General features: G+C 35.5%; 1 protein-coding gene across 1 annotated transcript in view; it reads right to left on the bottom strand.

Annotated features, from left to right (window-relative positions):
- Positions 1 to 15,146, bottom strand: part of ZC3H7A (zinc finger CCCH-type containing 7A) — a 62,987-nt gene extending 47,841 nt beyond the window's left edge. Inside the window, exon 1 of the mRNA XM_051963185.1 lies at positions 12,275 to 15,146. The gene's annotated coding sequence lies outside the window, so the exon portion shown is untranslated. The remainder of the gene's footprint in view (positions 1 to 12,274) is intronic.
- Between the last annotated feature and the right edge of the window lie 1,799 nt (positions 15,147 to 16,945).

Raw genomic sequence — 16,945 nt, 5'->3', positions numbered from 1 at the left:
AAAACACCAATAACCTTTAAAAGTAATCTGATGGATGTTGATGTGATAGTACATACCTGTAATTTCCTATTAATGGAGGAGGTTAGAATGGTGGGTCACTTGAATGTATTTCAGAAGAGCTAAAGTCAATTGGAGGTCATACTAAATTAGCATTAATATGGCAGAAGAAAAGGAAGTGAGGGAGAGTTACCATACTGTTTTAAGGGTAAAGCATTGAAGGTCAGAAAAATGCATCAGGTTAAAACTTTCATAACATAACACTGGGATCAAAGCTGTGACTCTTCACTATTCTTCTAGAGTGAGATAGAGAACTCACTCTCCCCCAAAATAAGAAATGTTCTGAGTGCAAATCAAAGTATAGCTTTCTCTATTTTTCTTTTTAAAAATATAGCTAATATGGAAATGTTTTGTATGATTTCACATGTAAAATTAAGTGATTTCATTTTGCTTGCCTTCTCAGTGGGTGGGGGAGAGGAGGAAGGGAGACATCTTACAATTTAATTTAGAAAGAATGTTAAAAAAAAAATCTAAAAGATTGTCAAATGAGAGATGTTCAAGCAAATATGCATATTCTACCTCTTTTTTAGATATTCCAAAGTTTTTAAGGGGAAATAAAATCATACCTCAGGTGACTAGAAAAGAAATGAGAAATGAGATCCCTAATTTTTTTTTAAAGAAAAAAAGGATCTTTGAAAATTCCAACTTCCTATAGGCATTATTGATTGTAGCTAATTAAGGACGATAGCTTCAAGGAGAAGTAGGGAGAAATTACTACAAATAAAATTATTCTTAAAAAAAAAATACCCTAACCAGAAGTAGGGAATAGGGCTTAAAAAGACAAGAAATAATGTGTTCTGTAAGAAATGACCAGCAGGATGAATACAGAGAGGCTTAGAGAGACTTACATGAACTGATGCTAAGTGAAATGAGCAGAACCAGGAGATCATTTTACACTTCAACAACGATATTATATGAGGATGTATTCTGATGGAAGTGGATTTCTTTGACAAAGACTCAATATCAATTGATAAATGATGGACAGAAGCAGTTACACCCAAAGAAAGAACACTGGGAAACGAATGTGAACTATCTGCATTTTTGTTTTTCTTTCCGAGTTGTTTTTTACCTTCTGAATCCAATTCTCCCTGTGCAACAAGAGAACTGCTCGGTTCTGCACACATATATTGTATCTAGGATATACTGCAACATATTTAACATATATAGGACTGCTTGCCATCTTGGGGGGGGGGGTGAAAGGAGGGAGGGGGAAAATCAGAACAGAAGCGAGTGCAAGGGATAATGTTGTAAAAAAAAATTACCCTGGCATGGATTCTGTCAATATAAAGTTATTATAAAATAAAATATTAAAAATAATAATAATAATGAAACTTCAAGGTCAATCCGGGAACTGAATTATGTCCCTAGACAGTTATACTAGTCATAGGTACAAATCTTCATCTTAATGACTCATTGTCATGTCTCTCTACACATTCTCTACCTTTGTCCCAATTCTGCTTCAGTTCCTTCTGCTCTAACACAGTGGTCCTCAAAATATGGTCCAGAAACTGAGTGGATACCCATCAGTTGCAGAATGGCTGAATAAGTTATAAGTTATGGTATATGAATGTTATGGAATGTTACTGTTCTATAAGAAATGATCAGCAGGGCAAAAATTCCTACCAAACCTCTAGGAAGAACCTTCCAAAATCATTGACTTAATTCATAAAAAGTCTTCATAGAACTATTTCTAGCCATATGAAAAAATGCTCCAAGTCATTATTAATCAGGGAAGTGTAAATTAAAACAACTCTGAGATACCAGTACACACCTGTCAAATTGACTAGAATGACAGGGAAAGATAATGCGGAATGTTGGAGGGGATGTGGGAAAACTGGGACACTGATACATTGTTGGTGGAATTGCGAATACACCCACCAACTGGATGCTGGAGAACAATTTGGAACTATGCCCAAATGCATACCCTTTGATCCAGCAGTACTACTACTGGGATTTATATCCCAAACAGATCTTAAAGAAAGGAAAGGGACCTGTATGTGCAAAAATGTTTGTGGCAGCCCTCTTTGTAGTGGCCAGAAATTGGAAACTGAGTAGATGCACATCAACTGGAAAATGGCTGGATAAATTGTGGTATATGAATGTTATGGAACATTATTGTTCTGTAAAAAATGACCAACAGGATGATTTCAAAAAGGCCTGGAGAGATTTAACATGAACTGATGCTGAGTGAAACGAACAGAACCAAGAGATCATTATATACTTCAACAACAATACTATATGATGATCAATTCTGATGGATGTGGCCCTCTTCAACAATGAGATGAACCAAATCATTTCCAATAGAGCAGTAATGAATTGAACTAGCTATACCCAGCGAAAGAAATCTGGGAGATGAACAACTACATAGAATTCCCAATCCTCTATTTTTGTCTGCCTTCATTTTTTATTTCCTTCACAGGTTAATTGTACATATTTCAAAGTCTGATTATTTTTGTAGAGCAAAATAACTGTATGGACATGTATACATATATTGTATTTTAATATATATAACATGTATTGGTCAACCTGCCATCTAGGGGAGGGGATGGGGGAAAGGAGGGGGAAAATTGTAACAAAAGGTTTTCCAATTGTCAATGCTGAAAAATTACCATGCATATATCTTATAAATAAAAAGCTATGATAAAAATATATTTTTTAAATTTTAAAAAAAGTCTTCATAGAATCTAATTAGGATAGCCTTCTTTTAATTTGATTGCTCTTAGATATGCAATCTAGAAAATCATGGTAATCTCTAGGCAGTTATTAAAGACAAAGGGAGAGAGTCTTGGGAAAGTAAGAGAAAAGTGGTTCAAGCCATAAGGTTCAAGCAGGTGTTAAATATAATTTTGCTGAGTAGGTTCTGACACTGACAGCCATTAACTGAATCAGAGAGTCTCTTGTTTGCCCTGTTTTTCTGCATCATGTCTTTCACAAATTCTGTGTCTCCTATGTGAACACATATATTCTGTGAAGCAACTCAGACAACAAAAACAAACAAATTATGGTTTTGTGTTTGTGCTCATCTATTGTAATACATCTCTTTGGGAAGCAGCTAGTTGTTATGGTTGAGTCCTGGGTTTGGAATCAACATGATCCAAGTTCTAATCCTGTACTTTATAAACTTATTAGTTATGTGGCTTCAGACAAACTCTCAGCTGCAGTTTTCTTATGTATGAAATGAGGATAAGACTAGTACCTGTCTCACAGAGCTATTTGTAAGAACTGAATAAGATAATTTAAAGAATTTCTAAACTTTAAAATTGAATACAAATGTTATTATTAGTTTACAAAAACTACAGTTTTCTATGGAGAATTTGAAAAATGTTGATCTAGTCTAACACTCTCATTTTTCAGATAAGAAAATTGTGTCTAAGATACCTGTATCCAGAGAGAGGACTATGGACTATAGGGACTGAATGTGGATCACAACATAGTATTTTACTTTTTTTATTGTTGTCATTTGCTTTGTTGTTTTTTTTTTTCTTTTTGATCTGATTTTTCTTGTGCAGCATGATAAATGTGGAAATATGTTTAGAAGAATTGCACATGTTTAATCTATGGATTACTTGCTATCAAGGGAGGGAGGAAAGGAGGAAGAAGGAGAGAAAATATGGAACAAAAGATTTTGCAAGGGTAAATGTTGAAAACTATCTTTGCATGTATTTTGAAAAACAAAAGCTATTATTAAAAAAAAAGTCTACAAAATCCTAAAATCCTTTCAGAAAATCTATAGATCCAAAATCAATTTTTATTTTTAAAATGGCAAACACTTATAACTATAACTCATATAAACAAAAACCTCTTTGGATTCTTAATAATTTTAATAGTATAAAGCTACTGAGAACAGAAAGTTTAAGAACTACTGCCCTAAAGCACAGAAATCATTATCAGTTAAAGCAGAAGGGAGTCTGAATTCCCATTGCCTTGAATGTGAGGAAGGCAATTCCTATTGAAAGAGTTAGAGAAGTACGATGCTGTCTTTTTGAGGTAGAACTCTAGATACATTTTCCTATCATGCCACAGCCACATTCAAGGATACTACAATGTTTTGTATACTACAAAGATACTATAGTGTTTTCTAATAAAATCAGAGTCTACACTTAAGATACATTCTGGGTTATAATACATTGATTGTATTGGTATGAATACAGACGGAACTTCCCTAAAATTTGGCTCATATAAAACCAGAGTGCAATCTATGTACAATGTTATTCTTTTATTTTTATTTATGTATTTTTCTTCTTTCAAAGGGATCATTTCAGGGATATAGTCCATCCAAAGGACCATACAGCACTTTATTATAACATGAGTATTTCCCCTATTTGATTATGATCTACATGGCAGCATTTTGAAACATTTAATCTTTGCAAACCCTACTGTCCTCCCTAATCTCAAAATTCTGTAAAAAGTAGGTACTTAATAAACATCTGTTGAATTGATCTAACATGATTTAATGATGTAGAAAAAAGTTTAAAGAAAGATCTTTAATAGGACACCAATTATACAATATCAATGCATTATACTACTATCACATTTAAAGAACTGACTAATTCAGAGAAACATGGGAAGCTCACATGAAATAATGCAAGAGAAGAAAGCACAGCCAAATAAACAATACATGAGTGAAACAATATGGGGAAAAAAAAGAAATCAATACAAATACTTAAATATCAACAACCAATGTATTATATGGAGAAGCACAATATCCAGTGAGGAAAAGGAATAGGGTTTTTTGGCAGGTTAGAAAAAGACTCAGCCAATATGAAAAGATGGTAAATATGAAATACTGGTCAAATATTAGTATTAATCATAATTGTAAAAATTAAAGGTTACACTCCTTTTCTCAGTTAATAATCTTTTTTCTCAAAAAAAGGACTTTGTGAAGGGGCTTATTAGAGTCAAGAGTGTCTGCTGTGTAAAACAATTGTCAATAAATGTTATTTATTTAAGAACTAACTTCATTAGCGGCAGAAAGACAACATGTAAAGAGGAATAGTAGTAGTCATTTGGGATAAGTGATAAAATTGTCTAAATTTAAAATAACTCTTACAGCCCCTTAAATCATAAGGGGATTCTCCAAACACTGAGAAATCAGTTCATTGCCAAAGCAAATATGAAAAACCTAAAAATGAACTCCCACAAAATAAAGTAAGTAATTTAATCGTAAGCCAATGAATTTTCACAGAAAAGCTACCAAATCTGGAAATTATACTTCTTTTTTTAGATAATCCAAAGTTTTTTAGGGGAAATAAAATCATATCTCAGGTGAGTAGAGAAGAAATTAGAAGAACTAATGAGATCCCTTTTTTTTTTTTAAAAGAAAAATGCATCTTTGAAAATTCCAACTCCCAAAAGGCATTACTTATTATTCTAATTAAGAACACTTGAATCATTTATAATTTAAACCAATTACTGAATTATTTAGGGAATTTTTATATTATGAATTATATTGTCTTTTTACAGAATTATCACTTTTTATGTCAGTCATGCAAGTATTTAATGAATCTACACGAGATACAAAAATGCAGTAAGTATTGGAAGCACGTGTTAAAAGAGACAAAAATAACTTCTTTACAACTGAACATAATCAAACATCAATATAATAAAAGGAATGACTATTGCATGTAGAGTCAAGAAAATTTGGTTCAAATTCCAGCTCTGATTTCCTATGTGAAGTGGTCCAACCATTTTGGAAAGTTGATTTGGAATTATGCAAATAAAGTGACTAAAATATCTATACTCTTTGAATAAAAGGCTTCATTTTCATTATGTACCCAGGAAGCCACTAATAAAAGAAAAAAATACCCCCTTATATACTTCAAAATGTTTATAAGCAGCACTTTTTGTACCTAAGAACTGAAAATAAAGTAAATGCTCATCAATTGGGGACTGGCTAAATAAATTGTGGTACATAAATGTAATGGAACATTACTGTGCTATAAGAAATGATGTGTAATGAATATAGAGAAACATGGAAAGATTTATATGAACTGATGAAGAGTGAAATAAGCAGATCCAAGAAAACATACACAGTAATTACAACAATGTAAAAGGAAAAAACAACTTGCCAAGACAAAAGTGAATGTAACAGATTATAAAGATAAAGTAGAACTCAAATGAAGAGATATGAGAGAATACTCTCAATTTAACACTTGGTGGAGGTGGAAGATCCAGTGTTACACACTATATATGGTTTTGTATTTTTTCAATGGTTTTCAATTGGTTGTGCTGACTTTTTTTCCTTTCTCAAAAAGATCATTCTCCATCATATGAGATGGATCATATTCTTCCCCTATTATGGATGTCTAGAAGAGAGAGAAATGGGGGGAAAAGAGAGATACAAGATACTATTGAATTAAAAAAATATCAAAAATACTTCTTTTTAGAAGCATAATAGAATGGAATGTGTATGTGTATGATCAAAAGACTTGGTTTCAAATTCCAGCTCTGATTTCTTGTATGAGCTTAGGAAAAGTCACTTCTGCAGATCTTTTTTTTTTGGCCATTAAAAAAATTGAAATCTTGTTTTTATAACATCTTCATTTCTGAATATATTCCCCCACCAATGGAGGGAGGGGTAAAGAATAGAAAGGGGAAAAAATTAGCAAAACTGATGTCAATTAATTCCAATCAATTCTGTATACAACCTGCAATCCCTCAACTTTGCAAAGAAGTGAAGAAGAGACATTTACACTTCACTTTTCTTCACTGTCAAGGTTAGTCATTACATTAACAGTGTTCATTTTGAATTTGTATTGTTCTTCCCCCTTACATAGCTGGAGTCATATATATTGCTTCCTTGTTCTGCTTACTTCACTTTGCTTCAGTTCATATAGCTATCTCCCACATTTCTATGTCAGGTTTTGTTTTGGAGTTGTTTTTTGTTATTATTGTTTTTAAATAAAGGAAATTTGATCAAATAACAGTAGAGGTTTGATCCAGCTCTAAGTCAGCAACTTATTAGTATAGTACTTACAGGTATTAGGGAGGGCAATTTCAGGGAGAAAATAATAGTCAGATAAGCACAGCAGGGTTGATCAGAAAAACTTTCCTGTGAGTTGAAGAGAAGGCAAAGGGCAGAATATTTTATGCAAGGAATAGCTTGTGCAAAGGCTGAGAAACCTAAAAATTAAGTCCCAGACTCCCTACCCCTTAACCCCACTCATGACATGAAGAGAATTAATAGGTATTGGGATCAAACCTATAGTAGGACACAGTTTGAAGGCAATAATTCTAAGTTTGTACATGAATCAATAAATAATGAGAAAACACTAAAGTTTTGCTATAATGAATTTCATCCCTCCCCAACAGGAGCAATTAAATGTCAAACAAATAGTCACCTATATGAAGAATTAGCAATAATTTAAGTATTTCCAACAATAACATCATTTCTGACTTGGGCTAATCAGGATCACCTTCAACAAGGTGACAGCTGAGCTGAGCCTCAAAGGACAGCCAATTTCAATAAGCTAAAGAGAACTGTTAGAAGAAAGAACAAAGGTGGAAAGATAAAAGTGAAATACATCAAGCAAAAGTAGCTAGATAAACTTGGTTGTATGAAAAGTTCAGGTAGGATGGTGGTGAAAAGTGAAGGCTGAGAAAGTAAGCCATTGTTAAATTATAAAGGGACTTAAATTTCAGACTAAAGAATTGGACTATCACCTAAAAGCAACAAATACTGTTCACTATATGCAATAGCATTACAGATTAAAAGGATTTAAAAGCTCATCTAACTTACTTTTCACTTTACAAATGAAGCAACTGAATCTCAGAGAAATTAAGTGACCTGCCCAAGGTCATACATTAATTAACAGTTAAAAATCTGAAGGAAGATCCTCTGGCTCCAAATCAATGATCTTTCCACTACACAATCTGCATAGCAAGAGTCAATATAAAAGCCTGACTCTCTCTGATTCTATCCAGTGATATTTAATTAAGAAACGCCAAAATATAAAAAAGTCTTACTAAGAAAGAAGGTAACAGTACAATGAGCACTACACTGCTTAATGTAAGGTTTGAGGGCAATATGAAATTTAATCTACTACTTGATAAAAAAAAAAAAAAGTACTCATCAGCTCCAAGTGAGAAAAAAAAATGAAGCTTAATGTAAATTTTACTTCTTTATACACATTTTTCTACAGTCAAGTCTTAAGTTGTATATTTTTAAAATAAAGCATTAAGAAAATGCAAAGAAAAAAAATTTCAATAGTTTGCAGCACTAAGCTTTGCAACTCTGGGCAAGTTTAGTAACACTTTCAAAGTATTTTTGGGATATAATGTAACCTTTAAAAGGAAAAAAAAAACTGAGACTACAAAGCAGGTTTTGTAGCAATACAATGACATCACACAGAAATGTTTTGGTTTGCCACAATTCAAGATACTAACAGATACTGAGTGTGGTTTCCTTTCTTCCCTTCTCACCCCTTTCTTTTGAGTAAGACTGTTCAGAAAAAGTGATTTATAAGCACTTAGGACTGGGGCTTAAACCTATGACTTCACTGGCATAGGAAACTCCCCAAAATGCAAATTCTTTCTATCAATGCAAATCAGCAACTTAAGGAGAAGTTAAGTGATTTGCTGAGGAACACATCAAGTATGCTTCAAAGGTGACATGATCTCCATCCAATAATCATGCCATCATAAAGATTCAAAAATGTTATAGATGATTTTTAAATCATTGACAAAAATACTATATAATACCTTAAGTCAGATTTCATTTTATTTCTCAAAACATGGAAGCTCAATTATATCCAGGATTAAAAAAAAAAAAAAAAAAAAAAACACAACTAAAAAAAGTTATTTTTCGATATAGGAAACAAAGGACTGCATAATTTTCCATCTTTCTTGTATGGACACCAAATTTCTTTTGTAATCTTTTTCTGTTTTTTGTTTTTTTTTAATAATGAAAGGTATTATGAGAATAAATATGAGTCACTTCTGAGAACTTTGAACTAAGCCTACAGCTATCAATATGAATAAAGGAGGGTGGAAATGTGATCACTCATTTCCTGGCCTGTTTGATTTTTCTAGACTAAAGCATAAAACAATTTTCTTTCTGGAAGGACTTCAAAAATAAGTGGACATGTTTTTAAAAAACAACTATCTTATTCTCTTTTCATAAAGAAAAAATTCACCTGTATAAAATCCACTCAATTTGACCTTTTCAGCAGATTAAAATATTTAATACCCTGCATTAAGAACTTCATCTTTAAGGATGAACTGCAAACACAAATAGATGGATACCTCATTTTACTGATGAAAAAAGTGAGGCCCTGAGAGGCTATGACTTGTCCAAGGTCATATAACTAGTGAGTGGCAAAGACAAGTATTTGAATCAATGTGTTGACTCCAAATTCAGTACCTTTTCCACTATATATCCTTGATTTAGACACAGACCATTCTTAGAAAGATTTTGACATAAAGAATACTTTTGACTTCCTCAATGAAATCCAAAACCACCCAAAAGAAATTTTCCCAACAATCCATATAGAAAAAAAAAAAAATTGAACTGGACAACTTGCTGTTTTGTCAATATTATTTTGTAATATCTTGTCTTAAAACACATTTTTGTTCATAAAACAGACCAAAATGGAAAGTCAAGAATGATATTTTATTTTTAAAATTTCATAGTAAATAGGGTTTTTAAACCTAATTCACAAAATTTGACTTAATACCTATCTTTCTTGTTTTCAGACAAAAATAGAAATGCATAAGTAAAAGGGATCAAGTTGGGAACCCATATTCAGATCATCTATCATCTACAGGCTGAAAGTCTTTAGGAAGAGGATTTAGAACCTCAATTACTGATCAGACTATTCAAGGCTAGTCTTAACATTAATCATAGCAGACTTTATTATTTAATAAGTTAAGTTATATATATATATGTTTCTTTATAAATACTATGTGTTCTCCATGACAAAATAAATAGAAATTTGACAAATAAATAAACCGTAGATTTAAAAGATCAATTTGTTCACTAAGCTAATGACAAAATCTCTTTGAACCCATCTTCAATTTCACATCTAGTAATTTACTAGATGTAACAACTTTGATATTTCCCTTGAGTGGCCTTTCCAAAATATAGAACTAATTGTCTATAACTAAATGCAGGTCAGGAAAACTTTAGTTGTCACAACATGTAAAACCTAAAAAGTCTCAAATAAGTAAGGACAGTAGCCACTAGTTCTAGAAAGGTAAATCCTAAATGAAAAATCAGAAAGGTGTCACAAAACAAATAGTAAAAAAACTCCAGCACACCTTTTGGAAACCAATATAGTCAGATTAGTCAAGCTAGTAAAAAACAATTAAAAAAAAAAAAAAACTAAAGGAACAAGGCCTAAAATTTTTAAGTTTAACAAATATGATTATCACAATTAAAGATAAATCAGAGTTAAAAGGTCTCAAAATCTACAAAAATGTCACTTTTGTCTAGACAGCACCTTAACCTTTCTAGGACCTTCCTAACCCCAACCCTTTACTCTTTTCCTTTCCTACCTCTCTCCCTGTGAATGTGCAGCTCTATTTCAATCTGGTATTATGAGATCCTAGTTGTGGAGTCGGAGAAAATGAGTTCAAATCACATCTCAGTCACTTGTGTGACACTAGACAAATACTTGTTTAGATCTGTTTTTTCCTCTTCCTATGTAAAAGGAGGGGCTTGAGATAAATGATGACTCTGTAAGTCCCCTTCCAGCTAGAAAGTGCATAAACCCGTGATGTTTGGTCGGTTGCAAATGACTTCTTAAATCAAAAGTGAAGAGGGAAGAGAGGAAAGGGGAAGTATGAGGTGGATTAATCCAAATTCAAAAACAGGTTCTCCTGGCTCAAGAGGAAACTGGGGAGAGTCCTCACCCTTATATATATGCAAGAGAGTTCTCAGTTCTATTGAATATTCCAGACAATTATTTCTCCATCTCTACCCTTCCTTTCCACTTCCATACAAACAATCCTTTATTATTCTACCGAACTTGCACTTCTTAGAATCACTTGGTTTTGTGTGTATGCCACATTAGTAGGAGGGGAACACAGAAATGAATGTGTAACGTATACATATAAGTAACATATTTAATGTAAATATGAAGCCCCTCCAAGTATTAGCGCTACCTTCCATTTGTTCCGTGTGCATTTGATACTTATCAATGTATAAATTGTGGTTCTATCCCCACAGAATAAGAACTTTAAGAACCGATTTTTATTTCTGTCTCTTTCCCAGAATCAGGCACAAAGAGAACGATTAATAAACGCTTGTTGATTACTTCTCAACCCATCTCCCTGCAATAGTCCCGACTTTAACCTCTTCCTTTTGCAATCCTTTACATCAAGCAGATAATCCTCCTTCCCAGATCACAGTCCCCTCTCCCTTCCTTCAAGATGCAACTGGACTACATTCCTCTCCTCAAGGCCCTTCAAGATCCGCTAAAAAAGATCTCCAATATATTTATCCTCTATCTCTTTTATAAATTAGATCCTCGTGTTACTCCTCTCAGCCTACGGCCAGTCCCCATCTCCTTCCCCATCCCCACCCCAACAGTGGGGTCCCTAAGAACAGGGGCCGTGCTTTCCCTACTTTCTTTGTATCTCTAAACGCTTAGCAGTGTCAGGCACACTGTAGGTGCTTGATAAATGTTGGTTAACTTGACTTAAACTTTATTTTTGGCTCCTCCCAATTTCTCACAGCTCCTTCTTCTTTACACCTAGCCAGTCACACACTTTCCCGGGAGACACTCAGAGGTAAGCACAAGCCGCCCCCCACAGCGCCCCCCCCACACACACACAATCAATCTCAAAAGCTGCTTAAGGAGCAGGGCCCGAGGCGTCTCTTTCTTTGTAATCCCCCTCCTCGACCGTAGCTAGCATTTAATAAATAAGAACCAAAGCCACGGGTCGCCGGCTCCCGGCTCCTGGCTCCCACCTCCTACTGCGCTCGCGTGCCCACCGCAGCTCGAGACTGGGGCGGGGAAAGGGTCGGAGAGGGGGAAGGGGCGGTGGTAAACAGCTATCAGCGGGTGCTCGCCAGCGGGAGCCGGGGAGCGGCCGGGTTGGGGGAGGGACGGCGGGACCGTAGCCTAGCGGAGTATCGGAGACGCCGGCCCCGGCCTAAAAGGCGTGGTGGGGGCGGAGGTCCCCGTAGAAAGAGGGGTCTCTGGGAAAGGGTATAGGCCGTCCCCGTCCGCTTCTCTTCCCCCTTATCCCAAGAGCCACAGCCGAGGTGTAGTACCTGCTGCGTTCGAGCGAGCCGGTCCAGGGATGAAGCAGGAGACCGAGACCGCGAAGGATCGGGTGTAGCGCTGCAGGGCGCTTAGGTGTCTTCTCTAGAGGCTCCCACCCCAACAGCAGCGGCGGTAGCGGCGGCGACTACGAATCCTCTCCTTTGGCTTCCCTGCCAAGACGCCCCCTGGCGGTAGGAGGCCGCTTCCCGCCAACCGAGACGCCTCCTCATTGGCTGAAAGGACGACGACGGGAACCGAGGGAACTAGGCCCTGGAGAGGCGCTGCCGCCATGTTGTGGTCTCTGGCCCCACGTACGCCATCGTACGGCGGCCTGGCGGAGAAGGGCCAGGCCGGTAAGGGAAACCTAACCCTTTACCATCTCCCTCTCCCCTATCTCCAGCCACTTCTACCGGCGTTTTGCGTTTAAGGCTTGTGTTCGCGCAGAGGGATCCAGAGGGGGAAGGGAAAAGAACCGTAAATACAAATAACCTGTAACACAGGTTATATGGAATGAGGGTTCAGAGACTTGGAAACCCAGCTGCCGGAGATCCCGGAGCGGGATAGTGGGGAAAGTGTTAAAGATTTCGAATCAGAAGAGATGTGAGTGCCAATCCACAGTCTTCCACGTACTATTCTCGATTTCCTCAGTTGTAACAACAGCCATTCTTTCATATTGGGAGCTAAATATTTGTTCATCGATTCATTGAACCAACCTCTACAAAAAGCCTAGGTGAACTGGTACGAGCTGGTACGCCCTACAACACAAAGACAAAAAGAAATAAAAAAGAAACGGTTTATGCCCTAGAGGAATTTACAAGGTTCTGAGGAGAAATAAGTACATGATACTAAATATATGTGTGTGTGTGTATATATCTATATAGAGATATAAACATATATATCTCTATATAGATATATGCAGAGTAAATACAAAGTAATTCCTAGTCTGTAGAGGTGGCTCCTGACCAGAATTTGATTGGGGGAGGGAGGGAGAGGGAGGAGGATTGGGGGGGGAGGAAATAGGATGCCCAAAGGCAAAAAAGAGGAAGGGAAAGGAGGGCATGAAGATTGGCCTGTGCCAAGGAAGGCTGTGTCTTCAAATTCCAGCTTGTCCAGTGTGTTAGTTTGACTGGAAAGTAGAGTGAATGAAAGGGTATAATGTCAAATGAGTGTGAAAAAAAGTATTCGAAAGCTACTTTTCACAGGACTTTAAATGAGAGTAAGAAAAGAAGATATTAAGAGAAAATAGAGGACTACCACAAGAGTTTTGAACAGAAAAGCAGCATGGACTTTAGGAATATCTAATAACAGGATAGAGGGAGAATTTTCTGGGGGAGGTACAATTAGCAAGCTATTATAATAGCCAGGGCAAGAGATTAAAGAGGGTGTGTCTATTTTGGTGGCTCTATTAAATAAAGACCTGTAAGCAAAATGCTTATATTGTTCAATCAATATTGTTATATTGATTCATCAGATAACTAGGGTCTAACAAGCATGACCATTGTTTCTCCACTCCCTTTTACTATAGGAACAATAGTGAAATAAACACTACCTTTGCTACTAGAAAGTGAGACAGTTTATTGCCCTTTGGTTTACAATCATGGTGTCTTCCCCTAATATATAATTTTTTTAAAATTTTAATCCTCTATAGGTGTATCCTTCACTGGCACCTAAACAGACAGAGAACTATTTCAATTTTGTTTGTGTCTCCACTATTTAACACAATACTTATTTATGGGAACCAGGTTGATTAAAAAAAAATAAAGGCAGGTATAGGTATGTATAGATCCCAAGATGGATACAAGATCTATTCCTTCATGAAAGTAACAGTATATTATGAATGTGTGCGTTTGTGTGTATGTGTGTATTTTGGTGGGAAGAGGGTATATCAGTTTTTCATAATTTCATATAGAGAAATTCTATATTCTCTCTACATATAAAAATTATACCATATATATGTGTGTATGTGTGTGTATGACTGTGTAACTATACAAAACAATGAAAATGTGAAATCCAGAGAAACTTGTGTAAACTGTTGGAGAGTAAAGAAAGCAGAAGATAAAATAAATATACAAAATAGCCATAATAAACAGAGGGAAAAACTAGAGATCTACAGAATCAGTTTTGATTCTAGAAGACCAATGAGAAACTACATCCTTCTCTCAGTAGAGTACTAAATGAAGCATGGGCTATCAAATATGATCAGTTTTTCAATTTAATCTGCTTCTAAAGAAGGGTTCTACTGAGATTGTTTTTTACCTATTGGAAAGATAATTGTTTTTTTCTATTGGAAAGATATTTGTCTATCAAAAATCAAAGTTTTAGAGCTGGAACATACCTAGTCTAACCTTATTTTAAAATCTATTCTTTTTAATTAAGCATTGTCTTTCTCCCAATAAAATAAGAAAAACAGAAACCCTTAACAGCAAATATTCATAGGCAATTAAAAGAAATTTCTTCATTGGCTATGTTTAAAAATGCATGTCTCCTGTATTTTAGATTTATTACCTCTTACCAAGAGATGAGTACCAAGATTAATCTAAAGGCCTCAGGAAAGGTGAACTCTCTCCTTCCACAGATAAAGAAATTGAGGACTTAAGAATTTAAGTAACTCGACCAATATCACACAGTAGTTCTGTGTATTTTGAAATAATTTGTTGATGATTAAATTCATAAAAAGAGTGTAAATACATTGTTGATTGTGAAGACCAAGTTAGCACCCTGGATATCTTAGTTAATTTTATTTTATTTAATAATAACTTTGTATTGACAGAATCCATGCCAGGATAATTTTTACACGACATTATCCCTTGCAATCACTTATGTTTCGTTTTTTCCCCTCCCTCCTTCCTCCCCCCCCCCCCAGGATGGCAAGCAGTCCTATATATGTTAAATATGTTGCAGTATATACCCTGGATATCTTAGAATCAGCCGGAGTCAGGATAAGCAAAAGTCCTTGGTCTTTAAAGGTAGAAGTGAATTGGATGGACGCAGAATCTCCTCAACCTCCTTCTTCTTCGTCTACCGCCAAAGTGATCCTGGCTAGTCTTACTCCATCCCCTAGTCCCTCCTATAATTCTCTGTATACACCAATTATAGAGCCAGCACAGGATAGTGGGAAGGGCCATTTTCCAAGCATATGCTTATATTGTCCAACTGGTAATTAACCTTAAGTGCTTGGTTGTCTGACCTCAGTGAATCGACTCAAGAGTTTCAGCCCTTATAGTTGGTGGACTTGTGAACTGATCCAGTCATTCTGGAGAGCAATTTGGAACTTTTCCCCAAAGAGCTATCAAACTCTGCATATACACAATAGGTGGGAGTTTGGTGGGGAGGATAGGATGCCCAAAGACAAAAAAGAGGACCGGAAAGTAGGCGTGGAGGTTGGCCTATGCCAAGGGAGGCTGTGTCCTAAAGAGATCAATAAAAAGGCAAAAGGACCCACATGTACAAAAATATTTGTAACAGCCCTTTTTGTAATGGCAAGAAACTGTCAGTTGGGGAATGGCTGAATAAGTTATGATGTATGAATGTAATAGAATGGTATTCTATAAAAAACAATCAGCAGAATTTCAGAAAAGCCTGGAGAGACTTATATAAACTGATATTAAGTGAAGTGAGTAGAACCAAAAGAACATTGTACCTAGCAACAAGATTATTATGTGATGATCAACTGTGGTAGATTTGTGTCTCTTCAACAATAAGGTGATTCAGGCCAATTTCAGTAGACTTGTGATGAAGAGAACCATCTGCATCCAGAAAGAGGTCTGTGGGGACTGAATGTGGATCACAACATAGTATTTTCACCTTTTTTTTTTTTTGTTTGCTTTTTGATCGCATTTTTCTTCTGCATGATAAATGTGGAAATATGTATAGAAGAATTACACACATTTAACCTATATTGGATTACTTGCTGTCTAGGGGAGGGAGGAAAAGAGAGAAGGGGAAAAATATGGAACACAAATTTTGCAACAGTGAATGTTGAAAAAAGTATCTTTGCATGTGGAACAATAGATTGTGGAAGAATTTAAAATTTTGGATAGAACATTTAAACTTTATTCAGAAGGCAATAGAAAGTGGATAAAATAATTGGAATACAAAATTAGTCTGCCTGTTGTATCAGGAATAGATTGGAGGGAAGAGATTGAAGACTGGAAGACCTGTTAGGCTATTATATTAATTGAGGCAGTGTATATACTTAGTTGGTAACTGTAGGAATAAAGGGTAAAAGACAAGTGCAAGAAAAGGGTTGTAACATAAGACAAGTGATACTTTTTAGAAAAGAGAGGAGCAAAATAAGGGTCAAAAATATTTAGGAAACTAAATGGTCTTACTATTGAAAAGGATGTGGGGTTAAAGGAAAAAGCAGTTCAGATTTAAAAATATTTTGTGTGTCATGAGAGAAATCCAGGTGAAGATGTTCTCTTAATCTTTGGAAATGTGGGTGTAGAACTTGAAGTTAGAGCTTTAAATATAGATTTAGAGTCATCTATGCAGAGATAATAGTTGAAAATGTGGGAGTAAGTGAATTGACAAAGCAGAGCCTATAGATCGAGAAAACAAGAAATCTGAAAACAGTTTTAGGGAACATGTGTATATCTTAAGAGATTGGGAAGAAAAAGAGACACCAGTGAAAGAAAGAAAGCAGAAACCAATTAGAGAAATAGAACCAAAGGAATGTG

The sequence above is a fragment of the Antechinus flavipes genome, chromosome 1 (genome assembly GCF_016432865.1).
Source record: "Antechinus flavipes isolate AdamAnt ecotype Samford, QLD, Australia chromosome 1, AdamAnt_v2, whole genome shotgun sequence".
NCBI classification, from domain to species: Eukaryota; Metazoa; Chordata; class Mammalia; order Dasyuromorphia; family Dasyuridae; genus Antechinus; species Antechinus flavipes.
Note: the sequence above shows the minus strand (reverse complement) of the source record. Positions and strands in the feature narration are given on the sequence as shown.